The 20,060-nt window shown below is 39.0% G+C and overlaps 1 protein-coding gene across 2 annotated transcripts in view; it reads right to left on the reverse strand.

Annotated features, from left to right (window-relative positions):
- Positions 1-20,060, reverse strand: part of LOC124789502 (F-box/LRR-repeat protein 2) — a 551,725-nt gene that overhangs the window by 507,467 nt on the left and 24,198 nt on the right. The window lies entirely within an intron of this gene.

The following is a 20,060-nucleotide window of genomic DNA, read 5'->3' on the forward strand; positions in this document are numbered from 1 at the left end:
AAGGAATATCGCACCGATTATTCCGTCACTGGACATAGCACACCATACAGTCACCCGCTGAGGGTGAAGCGACTTCTCGATCGCGAAATGCGGGTTTTCAGTCCCCCGAATGTGCCAGTTTTGATTATTAATGAACTCATCCAAATCAAAGAATGCTTTGTCGCTGAACCAAATGCGCATGCGCATACTAGTTCCCATCATGCACCTCGGCCAACTGTGCAGTTTCAGCGTACTAACGCAAACCGTTCAGAAGTTATCACGATTTTATTTCATATAGGTCAATAATTGTCGCCCTGCATTTTTGCATCTTGACCGTAGATTCTGCCAGAGTGGCTCTGCTCTTCCTGTCGACTTGTAGGACATCTGAGACAGAGTACGGCCTCAGTTTCCCAACATCGTGGAGAGTGAGCACTCAAGCCGCTCAGTGAAACCATAATCAGTGCAATGTTTGCCGCTGCGGCTGCTCATACCTCGTACTTCAAATGCGGTTACGTAATTGGAAAGATCAGTTTCAAAGCAACCATAAACGAGAGCGGTGAACCGTCAAGTGTTCCACTCAAGTGGCGCTGAGAAGAAGTGAACGCCAGTTCTGCGTTAGCGGACGTGTAATAACTCGGCTGCCTTTGGACGGTCGTGTAGGGTACTTCAGTGATATGGTTGTGTACATGCAGCAGGTAGAATGTCGCTCAAGGTAACCCTACTAGCAGCAACGCTCGGTTCATCTCGAAGAGACTGTGACTTCAGACTGAATCGCCACGTAGAAACTGCAGGCACTACACTATTTGGGTAACGAAGAAAAATGTAGAAGCGGGAAAATGTTCTTGGTGTTACGCTACTTCAGTGGCTCCTCGGTTGTTCACGTAGGCGAAGAACATCACCGAGCGTACATTTAACTGCATTATGGCAATCACTTTACAGTTTTCTTTATTGCATCTGTTCTCTTTTGGTGTTTTTATATGACAATCGTTTAGCGAACAATGAGTAGTAATAGCTTTCAAGACGGAAAAGAATTTGAAACTGTGAAAAGCAGGTGGCACAGGAACTAAATTTCCTTTTATTTTTCGTAATCCTGGAATGCGAAACACTTCAAACTTTGGCATGAAGCGTCTGTTTTCTTTATACTGCAGAGGCGCCAACTAAAAGGCGAAGTTCCTGTCTGCCCTTTTGTCGGTAGACTTGTTTAGGAGAATAAGTGCTTAGTCTTCATAAAACGGTTGGTTGTACTACATAGAAGGTGATTAGTGACGTGCCGGCCGCGGTGGTCTCGCGGTTCTAGGCGCGCAGTCCGGAACCGTGCGACTGCTACGGTCGCAGGTTCGAATCCTGCCTCGGGCATGGATGTGTGTTATGTCCTTAGGGTAGTTAGGTTTAAGTAGTTCTAAGTTCTAGGGGACTGATGACCAAAGCAGTTGAGTCCCATAGTGCTCAGAGCCATTTTTTTTTATTAGTGACGTGGTTAGCGTTTTAGGGCATTAAACGGGGACGCCATCAGCGCCATTACACAGAGGGATTACGTTATTTTCGCACACGCACGCACACATACGTACACACAGACACACGCGCGCGCTCGCGCACACACATATGCACACGCACGCACAAGATTTATTTAATAAATAACGGACACTTGTAAAATAGTTATTTTAATAATAAATTGCCTAGCGGTTAAACATGAGACCACAGAGAGCATTATTTCTCTTCACGTTTAAACAAAATTTCACTTTTTATAACAAATGATTCTACATGTTCTGAAAAAAACTTATAAGGACCGACCAAAATTTTTCCATTCGAAGGCCGTACAGTCCAGAATCGGTATGCCACTCAGGCAAAACCCCCGTGAGGATTGGGACAATAATCCCACGGACGCACCCGTTTGGTAAAACAATGTGTACTGCTGCGTGAAGAATTTCGTAACTGCCTGCTACACATCCTCGCCCGACAGCAATCGTCGATTCTTCATCTTTAAGGGACCGAAGGTGTGATATCGCATGGGGAGAGATCAAAACTATAAGACGGGCGCTTTTCGACAGACATCCTGCTCCGTACACAATCTTTATTCTCCGATGTATGTGTAGTGGCAGCCAAGACACGAATAACAGCGTATTGGTCCTATCTGGACGCATTTGGTAGTAACGTCGCCGTAGTTCACGTTTCCGCTTTTGCCGTAGGCACGTCGGAAAGACACGAATGCCACAGTAACCCCTTGCGTGGTTGTACACCGGTTAAGAGTCGCGCAACGTTGCATATACGCTGCAGCAACGCCCTCAGGCGAAAACATTTTGATCGCCCTTATAAAATCAGGATAGTTCAGTGAAAGAACTTTAGTGCATAATATCAAAGTAAATAACTAAGGGCGAACAGTTTACTATTAATAAAGCTATGACAAAAATTAAAACAATTGTTAATTCCCAGCAAAAGAACAAAATTCAAGTATATGAAGTATGAGAAGAGCAGCCAAGATTGTCGATCATTTGGCAAAGCCTAACACAAAGTCTCAAAGAACCAAAATAAGAATAGTTCTGAGACTAGTGTGATAAAACTTTGATTGTGTTAGGAAACGCAGCCACAACACAGAGGAAGAAATATGAAATGTGTGGAAGCAGAGATGTAATGGCTCTGAGCACTATGGGACTCAACATCTGAGGTCATCAGTCCGCTAGACTTAGAACTACTTAAACCTAAGGACATCACACACATCCATGCCCGAGACAGGATTCGAACCTGCGACCGTAGCAGCAGCGCGGTTCCGAACTGGAGCGCCTAGAACCGCTCGGCCACCGCGGCCGGCAAAGATGTAATACAACGTAAAGATGTAATACTGGTAAGGCATGATGTGTAAGTGGGGGACCATCATTAAGTAGAGAAGATAGCACACATAGACGGCAAAAATACATCTAATGCCGGTTCGGAAGGTAAGAACTCTGTGTAAGTGTTATGCAAGAAGAGAAAGACTGATGCGGAAGAAATACATGTATGTCCTTTTTCAGCTGGTTGACAGAAAAACATTTAAACTAAAATAATGTAACTGGTGTTGGTGAAATGTCTTTGCCTTTACTGAAATCACATGACACTCAGGGTTAGAGAATCTGTTGTTAGAGATGTGAGAGGGAGAAGACATTAGCAAAAACCTTATTCTATCACAGCCAAAGTAAACAAGTGGAGACTAGCGAGACAAAGCCTGCAACATCAGTTTTAGTTTTTACATTCCTAAGTCATTTACTGAAATAATATATAAGAGAGTGAAAAGAGAAAGAATGATGGACGGAATAGCGTATCTTTCATGAAAATCTCCCTCCCCGCCAGACAGTTATACCTATCGAAACAGTATTATTAAACAAATTCCTATTTATAAGCTACAGTGTAGTGATTATTATTCAAAGTATGCGTAATGTGATGTCATTTTATTGCAAGTGATGTGAAGCTACTTCTTTTGCTCAGTAGCAAGAACGAAAAATATGCAAAATATAGCGATGTTATGATAACCTTCTTTTCAAGCAATAACTATCTGTATGAGAACAAACGTTGTGAGATTGTTTTTAATTATTGCTTCATCCCTTTTTGGACGCTGAACGATACAGATGTAAGTTCATTGCAGTGTATGATTTTCATGAATAGCAATGCCATGTTTAGTTCAAAATTGCCTATCATTCCCCTTGCTTTAATTGAGTTATGAAAATAATTTTTTGGCCGTTTTAACAAAGTTGGTGGCGGTTCGTTTGGTGAGGCGACTCTCGAGCGCCGTCAGCGCTCTATCGTCAGTTATTTTATTACTGAAAGTAGCGCCTGCAATTTTAATGCGAAATTCGACAATCTTTTTTCAAAAAAATATTAATTTGCTTAAGCGGTCATACGTCAGCAAATATGCCGACAATCAACACTGCAACTTCGGCGTGCAACTTCGACCGTTTAAGTGAAAGAAAGTATACAAATAGTTTACAAGAAAATTTAAAAGAAAATCAGAATTATAATAATTAATCCGATGTGGTAATTAAAGCATTTTTGTCCCACCACCGTTGAAGTGGATCCTTTCGATGTATACCTTTAAAAATACCATTGTCTTGGAAATTAAGGCCGCGCGGGATTAGCCGAACGGTCTGAGGCGCTGCAGTCATGGACTGTGGGGCTGGTCCCGGCGGAGATTCGAGTCCTCCCTCGGGCATGGGTGTGTGTGTTTGTCCTTAGGATAACTTAGGTTAAGTAGTGTGTAAGCCTAGGGACTGATGACCTTAGCAGTTAAGTCCCATAAGATTTCACACACATCTTTAGGAATTAAATGAGTGGGACGAAAGCAAGCATTTCAATGGCTGTCAAACCGACGAAGAAGTACTCACTGTTACCAAGGGGGGAAATGGTAGTTTTAGAGAGACGCTATCATGAGAAGCAAAGTATGATAAGTAAATTACAGATTACTTTAATACTTTATATGTCTTTCGATTTGTTTTCTGTCCGTTTCGTAATGAAGCGAGATGCTTACCATTGAAATCATAGAGCTCTCCCCTGCAGTACAGTACAATTACGTTTGAGGTATCATCCTACACGTGGAAATTAATAATTTCCTTAAGATGTCGGACAAACATTATAATGAACTCTCTTTGTAAACTATCTTCTCGTCTGTGTAAGGATAAAACAGCCAATAAAACTTTTTGCCAGTGGGAGAGTCAGACAATAACAAATTGAACGTGCTTTACTATTTCTGCAGAGCGACTACTGGCCTAGAAAGCAATTTTACTGGTTTGCAGTTAATCGGCGATAGTAAAAAGTAGCACCGTTTCTGTTTGATGTTTCGTCAGGATTCGATGCGAACGTACTTATGTGGCCAGCAGGGGGCACACGCTCTCACGTGTTCACATCTTCTTTGATGTCCAGTGACTGCAGAACTCGTCTGCTGCGTTTGCTGCATGACCAGATAACCTCTCCAACGCGTTTCTCACCTCTGTCACTTCAAATTTAGTTAAATTTGTCGCTTGCTCTCATTTCATTGCTAGCTCCACATATTTTTCTAATGTTCATGGAGTGTGACGGCCTACCTTTTGATCATCGCCAACATTTTGCTCTTCCCATTGACAAAGCGGAAGAATATTAAGGAAGCAGTTACTTATAGAGACTGTGGCAACATAACTTCCTGATTTCAAAATGCAGTAAAACCCATTTTATGAAACTTTTAATAATGTAAGTATATATCTAAGGTTTTGTTTTACATTGTTTCGAAAATCATATCCGGCAACTGCCCCCTCCCGTTGCCCACACACTGAAACTGAATAAGCTGGTTTCTGGCGATTCTCATTACCTTTACCCGCAAAGCAGAGGGTATGTTGACAATTTCTGCCTGGATGCTGGCCTTCAGCTCTTGTAGGGTCCTTGCATAGGTGACATAAACGTAAGATTTCGAAAAATCTCATAAAAGAACATCGCCAGAGGCAAAATCGGAGGGAGCAGACTGCCCACTCCGAACGCAGCTTCAATTCTCGGAGGAACGCATGTGAGGCATTTGTCGTAAATGTTCCTGAATAAGCAGTTGCTTTTTTTCAGTGATAAAGCCCATTTTCACTTGACTGGATGTTTCAACAATCAGAGCGTGCGCTATTGGGCCGACACCAGTCCCCGAGAACTGCGTCAAAGGCTTCTGCAGTCATCTGAAGTTTCAGTGTGGTCTGCAGTCTCCTCAGATGGAAGGGTTGGTCCTTGATTTCTTGAACAACATGGGGCTACAGTGACAGTGAATTTAGATCGGTATGTGAACATGTTGGTGGATTTTTTTCCCACTACTTGATGAAATGGACTTAGTGAGCATTTGATTCCAACAGGACGGAGTAACGGCTCTCACTTCAACGGCATCAATGGCTGTTCTGAGGAAACACTTTCCAGGGCGCCCCATCTCAATAAGGGACGATTTGGAGTGGCCGGCCTGCTCCCGCGGCTTGACCCCTAGCAATGATTTTTGTGGAGATTTTTTGAAATCTTGCGTTTATATCAACCGTTCAAGGACCCTCTCAGACCTGAAGGCCAACAGCCGAGCAGAAATTCCCAACATTCCCGCTGCTATGCTGGTAAGTGCCATGAGAAACGCTAGAGATCGGCTTATTCATTGTATGGACAATGGCGGGAGGGGGTCGGCTAACTGATATGATTTTCAAAACTGTGTAAAGCAAAGTTTTAGATGTGTACCTACATTACTAAAAAACTCAATCATAAAACTGGTTTTATGACGTTTTGAAATCAGGAAGTTATGTTGTCGCACCCTGTATTTATGTTTTGTCATCTTGTGGGCAAATTTTCTGTTGTTTTCATGCCAGTTAAGACTGTAGGCTTTCTGAGTACTTGTACTTGGTGTTAGTAGGCATACGTTGTTCTTTATAGAGTTTAACTATGGCTCTATAACGTTATTTTGATTGCAATATTGCCTTTCCCATTGCAGCCTATCCGATTTGCTGTAAATTCATTTACAGCTGATGCTAATTATCTCTGCAAGTAAGAAAAAATTTCGCTGTTCCTCGCCAAAACAACTGTTCCCTTTGCTACGCCAGTGAGTCAACGTGGGTGGGGCTTTGTAATGGAAACGATAATATGGAAGCAACGCAACATATTCTGTGCTATTTATGGATATACAAAAAAGACGTAAAAGTATGTCAGTTGCAAGAACATGTTTGGAATTATAAAAACAAAAGTTGCAAAGTATAATTCTGACAAGGAATTTAAAAAAAACTGCAGAAACCAAGAGAGGAATAGTAACTCCAAACACTTGGAAGTGATTTAATAAAAACACTGGTTTTTATCGCTGGTGGCATGTACATTTTATGCTTAAGAAAGAATCAAATATGTAAAAAATAAAAAATATTATAAAATCCTAAGGACAGCGAATAGTAGTGTTACAGTTTATGTATAACATTGCCTAAACACAACGAGATGTTAGAGAATTGGCAAGTGGCATGCACAAACCGACAGGATACGACGTAGTGTTACAAAACAAGAACAGTGCAGCAGTTCAAGTAATTAGTAACAAGTTCAGCAAAACAAGAAATGCACAAGCACCACATTAGAACAGTCAAGAAATTATTCGTCAATAAAAGAAATGTTTTGAGTCAAAACTTGATCCAGTGTTTCTGTAGATTCTGATACATGAGTTCTGTAGCACATCACTGTATCGAAGTGAAACCTGGTCAGTAAAAAACAAAAAACATGAAACGATAAGACTGTCAAAAATTAGATGATAAATTGCGAAATGATTAGATGTTATGCATGGTAGGAGGGAAAGGAAATTGTAACTTCTCTTAAGGATTGCACTACATGGAGCTTTGCCTATAGCATACAATACTGAGGACGTTATACCTATGAGGTGCGGAGATACGAAGTGATAAGTGCAGTAGAAGACGAAATGGAAGGCAGTATTAACTCGGACAAAACAAGTAATGTCAACGACAACGCGTTGTTATTTAACCAATTACTGCACAATATTCGTCACGATGCTCAGTGCACTCTGCCTCTTTCTTTCGTAATTTTTTTTTAATATTTAGTGATTCCAGAAAATTCGCCAATGATTTTTAAGTGAGCGGAAAACGTAACCAGTGTTAAGACAACCACTAGCTATACAATAAACGTGAATGAGCGTTATGAAAATGATGGCACACGCCAACAAAATTCACTGGTTGATGAATCATTCATGCAGTCATTGCTAAATTCGTGCAGTATAAATTGAATACAACTATAACATGACCATAGAGTGACAGAAATTCAAACAATACTAAATTTTTCATTATTATTTTAATATTATTATCGTTGAGCTTAATCAATTAATCTCTCACCTTAGCCCAGTGGTTTCTAACCTTTCTGAGACCATTACCCCTGAGTGAAATCAGATATTAGCTAGATATCCTCTACTCCCTACGCCCTGTATTCCCCAGTACATCGCTACCAGAAACATTATCGCCTAACTAAACCTTGGAATGAAAAAGATTTTTCCTCGATAACTTTTATTTTTAAAACGACGAAAGATAAATATTTAATTTTCGCAGGCGTTTTATTTAATCACAAGTTAATGAGTCAATAAGACGGTTGGTTTTGCTTACTTCCAAAAATCTTTTTTATAGGATGATGAAGTAATTCTTAGTGCATGGCGAGTGCTACCTATAACTCCTTATCAGAAAAGGAAGGTAACTACCCGCATAGAGGCTAGACACTTAATACAAAACGTGAATCCTCTGCACCAATCATCTTCTTAGCGACACTTGCCTCACCACCACCCTGCCCCCACATTTTAAAATCAACCAAATTAAAATGTGAGTACTATATTTAGACCTACTGAGAGTAAACCAGTTGATTGCCCGACTCCTTACTTCTGAACAGACAGAACTGGGAAGACATCATGGTGCCAATGCTTTGTGTCCGACCACTGTCGGTATTTAATTTTATTTATTTTTTATTTTACACGTCTAGTTCCGCTGGACCAAATTGAGGAGCAAATTTCCAAGGTCAGGGAACGTGTCAGTACATGAAATTACCACCTAAAAGTTATATCAGATAAAATAAAATGTTTATGAACCCAAAAAGGTAACCCATAAGTTTATGTAATCGAAATCAACAGTATAACACAGGAATCAGCTTAATTTTTCAAGGAACTCTTCAACAGACTAGAACGAGTGAGCCATGAGGAAACTCTTCAGTGTCAATTTGAAAGCGGATTCCTGCTAAGACTTTTGAATTCTTGCGGTAGCATATTGAAAATGGATGCAGCAGTATGCTGTACGCCTTTCTGCACAAGAGTCAAGGAAGTGTGATCCAAATGCAGATTGTATTTCTGCCTAGTTTAGGGGGGGGGGGGTCAATGTCAGTATATCCAGACTAATGAAACGGGGTCGACATGCGGTTCGCGAACTTACACCACTTATTTCCCGAACCACCCGTTTCTGAGCCAAAAATATCCTTTGAGAATGGGAAGAAAATATAATACTATACGTCATAAGCGAATGAAAACAAAGTAGAGTACTATTGTTGGATGTAAGGTCACTGTTTTTTGCATAACTGGCGGACCGTACATCCAACAGTTTTAACTGCAAACACGAGAATCACAAGGAGCTGCGAATCCAAATGATGAAAATAGACTACTTTTCGTGTCGAATTATCACTTACTTCAGATACCGTTCGAGTAGTAAAAATGGCAGCAATAAATATTCGAACAAGATACTGAACGTGAGCTTTCCACGACAATTTCCTATCTACTTGTACACCTACAAACTTTAACTGTTCAGCTTTACTAATCATATGCCCCTTCTGTGAATTTGAACGTCGTGTTTCGTTAGTTCAAATGGCTCTGAGCACTATGGGACTTAACATCTGTGGTCATCAGTCCCCTAGAACTTAGAACTACTTAAACCTAACTAACCTAAGGACAACACACATATCCATGCCCGAGGCAGGATTCGAACCTGCGACCGTAGCGGTCGCGCGGTTCCAGACTGTAGCGCCTAGAACCGCTCGGCCACTCCGGCCGGCAACTGTGTGTTAGAAACTGGAAAAATGCAGCCTCACTGTGATTTAGCGTTAGTTTATTTTCTACAAGCCATGAACTTACGACTTGAACTGCACTATTTGAAACAGTGCCAACGTTACACACAACATCCTTTACTACCAAGCTAGTGCCTCCAGCAAACAGAAATATTTTAGAATCTCCTGTACTGCTTGATGGCGTGTCATTTATATAAATAAGGAACAGGAGTGGTCCCCGGCATTGATCCCTGGGGCTCCGCCCCCCCCTTCCCCCTCATTTAACCGTGCCCCACTCACACCCCACATCACAGCCATTCTCAACGCTGTGTTATTAAAGTAAGAGGTTAACCAACTGATAATAATAATAATAATAATAATAATAATAATAATAATAATAATAACTAGCTGATCAGATCCGTGTAATAATCAAAAATAACAGGATACCCCAGTCAGAATTAGAAAACATCAAACAACAAGTACAACAAATAGTGGAACAAAATAATGTGCAATCAGAAGAAGAAGAAAATGCAGTAATGGACTCAAACATCCCAGAGAAAACAAACAAAGAACAACACGCATCAATTAAACAATCAGAGGAAAACGAAATCTTAAGACAGCCACCATAACAAGCACAATCAGAACACGAAGTGACACACATGTTAGATATAGAAGAAAAATGTCAGCTGACATATATAGAATACAAAGATACAAATACAGACATTAGACCATTCTCGCATAGACCGCCAAATAACCCACAAGTCGAAACAACAATAAAAACTATCAACGCAATCATACACAACGAAATAAATGAAAACACAACTATGGAAGAGTTACAACTACTGGTTTCTATAGGAGCACACACAGAAGAAACCCACAAAACCAGCATGGCAACACAGGCTCCAGATCAGAATAGAAAAACTGAGAAAAGACATCAGAGAGCTAACACAATTTATAAGAAATGAAATGTCAGAAAGAAAACGAAAAAGGTTAGGTAAAATCTCACAACAAGAAGCGATAGAGCAATTAGGTGAAAAGAAGCAGAAATTACAAGCATTGGCCAAACGACTTAGAAGATACAAAAAAAGTGAAAATAGAAGGAAACAAAACCAAACATTCAACACAAACCAAAAGAAATTTTACCAGACAATAGATAACACAAACATTAAAATAGACAATCCACCAAACATAACAGACATGGAACACTTCTTGAGCAACATATGGTCAAACCCGGTACAACATAACAGACATGCACGGTGGATACAAGCAGAAACAGACACATACAAGATGATACCACAAATGCCTGAAGTGATAATTTTGCAACATGAAGTCACCCAAGCAATTAATTCCACTCACAATTGGAAAGCCCCTGGAAAAGATAAAATAGCAAATTTCTGGCTAAAGAAGTTCACCTGAACACATTCACATCTAACTAAATTATTTAACAGTTATATTGCAGACCCATACACATTCCCTGACACACTTACACATGGAATAACTATCTGAAACCTAAAGATCAAGCAGACACAGCAAACCCAGCTAAATATCGCCCCATAACATGCCTACCAACAATATACAAAATATTAACTTCAGTCATTACACAGAAATTAATGACACATACAACACAGAACAAAATTAGAAATGAAGAACAAAACGGCTGTTGTAAAGGAGCACGAGGATGTGAAGAACAACTGATAATAGATGCAGAGGTGACATATCAAGCTAAAACTAAACAAAGGTCGCTACACTACGCATACATTGATTACCAAAAAGCTTTTGATAGTGTACCCCACTCATGGTTACTACAAATATTGGAAATATATAAAGTAGATCCTAAATTGATACAGTTCCTAAACATAGTAATGAAAAATTGGAAAACCACACTAAATATCCAAACAAACTGAAATATTATCACATCACAGCCAATACAGATTAAGTGTGGAATATACCAAGGAGACTCATTAAGTCCTTTCTGGTTCTGCCTTGCTCTGAACCCACTATCCAACATGCTAAATAATACAAATTATGGATACAATATTACTGGAACATACCCACACAAAATCACACATTTGCTATACATGGATGATCTAAAACTACTGGCAGCAACAAATCAACAACTCAACCAATTACTAAAGATAACAGAAGTATTCATCAATGATATAAATATAGCTTTTGGAACAGATAAATGTAAGAAAAATAGCATTGTCAACGGAAAACACACTAAACAAGATTACATATTGGATAACCACAGCGACTGCATAGAAGCGATGGAAAAAACAGATGCCTATAAATATCTAGGATACAGACAAAAAATAGGAATAGATAATACAAATATTAAAGAAGAACTAAAAGAAAAATATAGACATAGACTAACAAAAATACTGAAAACAGAATTGACAGCAAGAAACAAGACAAAAGCTATAAATACTTATGCTATACCAATATTGACCTACTCATTTGGAGTAGTGAAATGGAGTAACACAGACCTAGAAGCACTCAATACACTTACACGATCACAATGCCACAAATACAGAATACATCACATACATTCAGCAACAGAAAGATTAACATTAAGCAGAAAGGAAGGAGGAAGGGGATTTATCGACATAAAAAACCTACATTATGGACTGGTAGACAATTTAAGAAAATTCTTTCTAGAACGAGCAGAAACTAGCAAAATACACAAAGCAATCACTCATATAAATACATCGGCTACACCACTGCAATTTCATAACCACTTCTACAACGCTTTAGTTCGCATAACATCAACAGATACAAAGAAATTAAATTGGAAAAAGAAAACACTACATGGCAAGCACCAGTATCGTCTAACATAGCCAAACATCGATCAAGACGCATCCAACACATGGCTAAGAAAAGGCAATATATACAGTGAGACGGAAGGATTCATGATTGCAATACAGGATCAAACAATAAACGCCAGGTATTACAGCAAGCATATTATTAAAGATCCCAATACCACAACAGATAAATGCAGACTTTGCAAACAACAAATAGAAACAGTAGATCGCATCACAAGCGGATGTACAATACTAGCAAATACAGAATACACCAGAAGACATGACAATGTAGCAAAAATAATACATCAACAGCTTGCCTTACAACATAAACTTATAAAACAACACGTTCCCACATACAAGTATGCACCACAAAATGTACTGGGGAATGATGAATACAAATTATACTGGAACAGAACGATTATAACAGATAAAACAACACCACATAACAAACCTGACATCATACTCACCAATAAAAAGAAGAAATTAACACAACTAATCGAAATATCCATACCCAATACAACGAATATACAAAATAAAACAGGAGAAAAAATTGAAAAATACATCCAACTGGCTGAGGAAGTCAAGGACATGTGGCATCAGGATAAAGTTGACCTTATACCAATTATACTATCAACTACAGGAGTCATACCACACAATATCCGCCAGTACATCAATGCAATACAGCTACACACAAACGTATATATACAACTACAGAAATCCGAAGTTATTGATATATATTCAATTACTCGAAAGTTCCTAAATGCAATATAACATATACCGTACAGTTAAAAGGAAGTCACGCTTGATCAAGGTACGCGTCACTTTCCATTTTTGACCAGACGTAACGTCTGAGAAAAGAAAGAAATAATAATAATAATAACGTATGCATCATTATAGTATCTATTATGTTGTTAGCTTTGTGTTGTGGTGTTAATTTGGTCGTTTGTGTGTTGGAATAAAAGCAATGATTCAATTCCTGATTTATTGCGAGAATTACCTACAACTCCGAGAAGCCATTTCCAAGAGACATTTAGGTATTTGTTACGTATATGTCTCACTTTTACTGTCATAGAAGCGTGGTACAAAGAACAAAATATGTGTGTAGTTACTAGCAAATATGAGGAAGATGTGGCTCACGCTTTCGTTTCGCAAGCTGTAACCTACACTACATTGAATCGCAAACTACTGTTAGCATTTGAAAAATAAATGTATTGTTGGTAACTTATTTAAACAGTATTGCAGTATTTTGAAATAGTGATATTTTAAAAATAATTTATTTCGTGTCCAAATCGAAATCAGACCTTTCTACTTCTACCCCTCAAAAAATTTCATTTTACGTCTCACAGGGTAATTACCCCCAGGTTGGAAACCATTGCCTGAGACACACGACGAACCACTGAAAACGTCGAATTTAAAACTAAAACTTAGGTTAGCAATAGTGATTTTACGTACGTTTCTTCCAGAGGAACCTCAGTTGATAACTTTCGTATGAAAACCGACAGTTGTTCTGTCATCTCCCCTTACATTATACTTGAAAGAAAATGATATATTTCGTTCTTCTCGTCGTCGCCTCACACTAAATTTACGCTGTGCACTGCATACGTCGTAATTATTTAGATAACTAGGGTCGTGGAATTCGATGTGATAGGCGCCAATTTGCACCTGAAACATTACTGACATTCGTTTCTTTCAGAAGTATGATAACATTTTAAAAAAAAATACTTTTATCTGTATGACATTGCTGAATAATGCGTGGCCAATAGCTACGCAATGCGTCAGCTTCACACACGTAGAGCTCCTGAGGAAAAATTTTGCGCAGACGCATAGGTAAAATACAGCCACTGGATTTGAAACAGACCAGTTTCGTCTTTACAGACAGATCGGGGCGGTTCAGACTATCATTCAGATTTAAGTGTCCCGTGATTATCGTAAATTGTTTAAGGAGGATGCCGGGATGGTTTCTTTGAAAGCCTACGACAAATTTTCTTGCCATTCCTCCCCCAATCCAACCTCGTGCTCCATCTCTAATGATCCGTCGTCGACGGGACGTTAAACCCTAGCCATCCTTTCGTCATCACCGTCAGCGGTCATTATTCCTTATACTGCACAAGGCCGTAAAAAGTATTATTATGGGACATAGTCAAAATATTGCACTACAATTATATTCAAAATATAAATTGAATAATGAATGCCACAAACATGTTAAGGTCATTCTAAGGGGAAACTGGCATCCTCTTACGTCGTTAGTGTCAAATATATTCAAAATACTCACGTTAGTTTTATATCTGACGCCTACCCTGTATGTTAGTGATTCTCTGTTAACGATTTAAAACGTTTCTTGTACGTTTCACCTCTGCTCCCTGTACAATGTTTACAGGTTCATAAATTATTCTCTTACGCCTGTTTCTCGTACACCTCTTACGTGCATGATACGGAGAAGTATAGTAAATATTTCTGCTGACAGCGAAGCATCGTGCGCCGAATAGTCATATCGAATCTCCTTTCAATTTGTAGGTTTACATTTCATCCCTAAAAAGCAGAATTTACTCTTTAAACCCTTTCGTGGGAAACATGAGTCCTGTTCGAGTTCTAAACTAAAAACAGCTATACCTGTGATCGTATCACCCATTTCATCCGAAATACGTACATTACTTGTCAGTATGAAAAATGAGATCTGAAACGATATTTCAAAATGTAATCGACAAAGCAAGACCGACACTCTCCGCGTCTTTCAGTCAAGCCGCGGTTTGTTTGTATGCAATGCGATCAGTCCTAGACAGTCCTTATTTTTATAGGAGCCGATTATCAAGCAAACATGAAAACCGTATGAACGATCTACAACATCCCGGCACGTAAGTGGGTGCTCCTTTCTGCTTCAGAACTGAGAAGGCAACGAGACCTTCAGAACAGTTCTAAGTCCATAGAGGAAGGGTCGATGTCAGACACTTTCGCACTTGTTTGCCATCTTTAAAGTGTGGAAAGAATCTTGAAATGGCGTCTGAAGTAGGTAGATAACTTTTATCTATAAAATTACGAGATTTCCAGAGAATTGCCACAGCAAGTGGAATTGCGAATTCCGTACGCTTGACGCAAAGGGAGAAGATACGTAATGTGATTTAAACAAAACTTTGTCACATGTAGTAATGGTTTAAAAACTAAATAAAAGTGTACCCCTAATGGACAAATGACAACTTTTCAGTAACTAAATAGAATTCACGTAATGGTTAAAAACCCGTAGCTGTTTAAAGACAAATCACATTTGACGGATTGTAAAGCACTAGTGAAACTCGTATCAAATCAGAAATGTATGAGACTCAAGGCAAAGGACATTTTACCGCCTTGAAAGACCATAAAAACTTTCGGTAGCCTGGTTGCAACAGGAAACATTGTCTGATCGTTAACTACCACCCCACTTCACTTTTCTTCGCTTAACACGCTTGAAGTTGTAAATAAATATAAGAAACATTGAGGACATGAATTAGGGAATAAATAAGAGTAACCATAATGTATGTGAAGTAAAGGCAAAATTGAAACAAGACAAAGTTTCATCAGTTTATACAACATTGTCCATTGAGTGCAGCGATATAGTGTTATACATTGGTTAATACAGCAGTCGAGAACGCAGTAACATTTGTTTATTGTGACCGACTTTGGCTTATGATAAAGCCATCTGCAGATTTTTTGGCTCTCTATGGCCGGTGCCAGTGACTCCACGGTATCACGTGAAAAACCGAGGATCCGCCAGCACTATCCAGAGGGCGCCCAAAAAATCTGACGATGGCTTCAACATAAGCCAAAAGAAATTTTATTGCGATCTGGATTTTGTTTTAACCAAAGACTAAAATTTGGCTAACAATGTTGTACAGCTACAAAAAGATATTGGCCAGTTGCGAGCAGGACTCCCGCACAAAGGGTTCCGGACAAACTTAATTACAGTATACAGACAGTTTATACATTCAGGGAATCGAGGATTTCGACAATTTTTGTCTTTTATCGACAGTGGTAGTAGCAAGATATGGGCCGTAGGGATTTCAAAACATTCTAGAATGTTTTAAGTTTAACAAATGAAGAAAGAAATATTTTTTTCGTGTAATATAATTATACGCTAACAATTTTTGGAGTTTTTTCATTACTTGTACTGTGAAACCTCGCTTATTGCCAAGCTTTATGATTCCGGTGAACGTGACGTACCATGAACTGCCTGCCAGGCACTTAACCCTGAATTGTAGAGTAACCATGTAAATGTAGGTGCAGATAGCTTTTGATGATTGAGTTTGCAAGTATCAAGTTAGGTGACATAAACAGCCGTGTCTTTTGATCCCATTGCTTTTGAAACCCTAGTTCTTTTACAACGCGATGGGACCATAGTCTTCAGTGTGTGACATAAATTTCAACTTGATGCGTCTACCCGTTCCAGAAAAAAATGGATCGTAACAGACTGACGGACAGACAGATAACAAACGACAAATATGCTTTCGTTTGATATAATTAGAAATTTACAATTTTCTGATTCTTCCTCTACTCTCACAGTGAAACCACGCATCTTGCCAAATTTCACGATTCTAGGCCAATGGGAAGTACCCTACAATTCTGATGAGCGAGTTTGTGAGTATTGAAATATGTGATATACATGGCCGTAACTTTTGATTAAATTGATTTACAAGCTTCAATTTTTTACACCACCAAGAAACCGCAAACCTTAGTAAGTGACATAAATTTCAACTTGATTGGTTTATCAGTTTCTGGGAAAAAAGGGGTCTTAAGAATCGGACCGACACACAGGAAGGCGGACAACAAAGTAATCCTGTAAGGGTTCCGTTTATACCGATTTAGGCACAGAACCCTAAAAAAACAGTGCGAAATAAAGATAAGGCATTTTCCAACTAGAAATCTTAGCACCACCAGCCAAAATGTGCTCCAGGCGAAGAGGGCAGCGTTGTGCCTGTCGTGCTACAGAAAGAAACCGATTGAGCTCTTTGAGCGTTCAAAGCAAATGAAACTGCACTGCTCAATATTATTTTCTATCGTAGTCGTTGGTCTCTTCTCCTAAGAAGCAACAATGACGAAAAAAAACAAATGCAGAATGTGTATAGAGCATCTCAGAAAGTTCCAAATACATTTTTTGCTCTTCTAGGCACAAAGATCGCTTACTAATGGTATGCGTTTTCCATCAGCCATGAATTACAATTTGCAATGTGATCACCAAAACAGATTTAACCAGATGTGGCCTGCCATGGCTTTCTCTCCTTTGACAGCCTCTCCATCTTAACGTAGCGGCTATACCCAACGTCAGCAATTATTTGCCGGTTATATTCCAGTCTCTGCCTTCCCCTACAGTTTTCGCTCTCTATGGCTTCTTGTGCAACCGTGAAAGGTATTCCTAATACATCTCTTACTCTTCCTGCCCCTGCCAGTTAGTGCTTTCCGCATATTTCTCTTCTCACCGGTTCTGCGGAGAACCTCCTCATGTCTTATCTTATCAGTCTAACTTAATGTTCATTTCGAAATTAACATTCACCTTGAACTAAATGTTTTCCATATTGACCTATATAAAATCACTAATCATTTGAAAATCAGCTCCCGTTCATCAGGTATCACGCCCTAAGAGCTATACAAAGAGCCAAGCACGTGCTTTCGAATTTTATTGACCGCTTCCATGACTACGAAAGAGAATCAGCGTGAGTGGAATACCTTGCTAGGATTCCTACCTAGCAGAAAACTCCTCGAGATGCAGAACATGGTATGTTGTTCAGCAGCACGGAGCTCAGCGAAAGACACATAAATAATTTCAGGTCTCCTAGGGAAGTGTGATAGGAACATTACGCTAAAAATGTATATTAATGACTTTCTGGACAGTATTAGCTGCAATCGCACACTCTTACAAATGATGTGTTTAACTATGAAGAATTTTATCCATTAGATATTGTAGTTATATTTTGTCAGGTCTGTAAATAATAAAAATTTGATAAAAAAATCTAGTCAGTGGAGCATATTAAGATGAAGAGCAAAATGTTAAAGCACCCTTTCACTAAATAAAGATAATAAAATTGGTCTGGTGGAAGATCTGGAGACACATTCACGCCACAAAAAATTTGAAGTGCCTCATAGAATTTTCTCAAATACTTCGACAGTATGCTTAAATAAGCAACTGAAATAGTGATGGGAGCAATTAATGATACCTACCATATACGAAAAGCAGCCTCTGCACTAAGGAAAGTTATCATACTATGTCAACGATCTGGACCATCATATCCCTGTAGACAGTAAGTAACATACATTTGCGACTGCTTGTCATTATACGTTTCTGTGTTTTACGAGTACTGTAAACTGTGCAAATGAATTATAACGTGTTTGAGTTCTACATAGGAGCACAACAAGAAATCTGTAAATAAAAGTTATTTCCATATTCGCTATTTCTGTAGGGGAAGATGCACCAATAATTAAAAAATTCCGCCGGTGTATATTACAATAAAGCCACCAGAAAAAACCAGCAGCTCACACATCGCGAACATTAGTTACAGAAGTCATACAACAAGAAAAAGTTATTGAAGATGTTGCGTGAAACGCGTCACGCAGAAAATGATTAAAGAGAAATCGTGACTGGCAGCAGCAAATATTATTTTATTATAAATAAAACCACTGTTAAAATATATAATTCTGCTTCAGAAACAAATTCCTTACGTGTTTTGACGGTTAAACCAACATCGTCAGGTGGGAGGCGTATATTACAAAGCTGATCTTAGTGAAAAGCTTTGGAGAGTTTTTGTAGCAACATGTCTTCTGGTCGAAGGGATAAGTCGTGCCTTGCAGGTGCAAAACTAACAGCATCTCAGCTCCAATCTCAAGTGGAAAATCGCATATGTTTTCCGTAGATCAATCACACGCTGTTGTGGTTGTTTTGCAGACACAGAACTGTATACGTTTTTATTTTAGACAGCAATCACAGTCAGCACAGCATAGTGCATAATCGATGTAACTGTAATAAAGTTCGAAATTTTGTGGTAACTGGAATATTCGTAACAATATTCCGTCGGAATCACAAAAATAGGAAATTATTGCTTTAATTTCAAGCGACTAAATATCTTACGTGTTTGGAAGACTGAAATTGAACATCATTGAAGAGGTCGTGAGTCTCTAATCGTTTCTGATATCTCCCTCAGAATTTAAATATTGGGAGTTATTACAACGTTCAGATATCTCACTGGCTTCCAAAACGAAATATTTGTAGATGTTACCTCCAAAATACTGATCAGCCTAACTGGCAGAGAACACTTCATTACAACTTGCTGAAATACTAAATAGGCAATTAATGACAGCTGCTCAAGAATACACTAAATCTTCGAAAATTCGAGGAAGGTAGTTAGTTCCTGTTCTGCAAATGGATTGCTGTACTTTTGCTGACAAAGTTTGCCAAAAATATTTAAGAGAATGATACCATTTACGACAAAGAACGGAGCTGTACATTGAGGTGGATCAGCCAGATAAAAAACGTTCTGTTAAAGGATGGTGACGGACAGAGGCAACGAAAGTATTCTAAACAAATGAGCGAGGACTGTTCGAAAAGTAAGATCCGATCGGTGCCGAAATGGAAGGAACTGCGAAAATCAAAAATGTTTTATTTGCTATAGTAAGCTACACCTTCCAGCTACTTCTCTATTTAGTCGCCGCTCCGACTTAGACTGTACCAAGCTTCCAACACCGTCAGCATTGATGGCCGCCGCCTATGCCGTCTGACAATCTCTAAGCTGGTTTAGAGCTCATTGTTTGCGCCAAAATGTTATTTTC

Source organism: Schistocerca piceifrons, chromosome 3 (genome assembly GCF_021461385.2).
Source record: "Schistocerca piceifrons isolate TAMUIC-IGC-003096 chromosome 3, iqSchPice1.1, whole genome shotgun sequence".
Taxonomy (NCBI): domain Eukaryota; kingdom Metazoa; phylum Arthropoda; class Insecta; order Orthoptera; family Acrididae; genus Schistocerca; species Schistocerca piceifrons.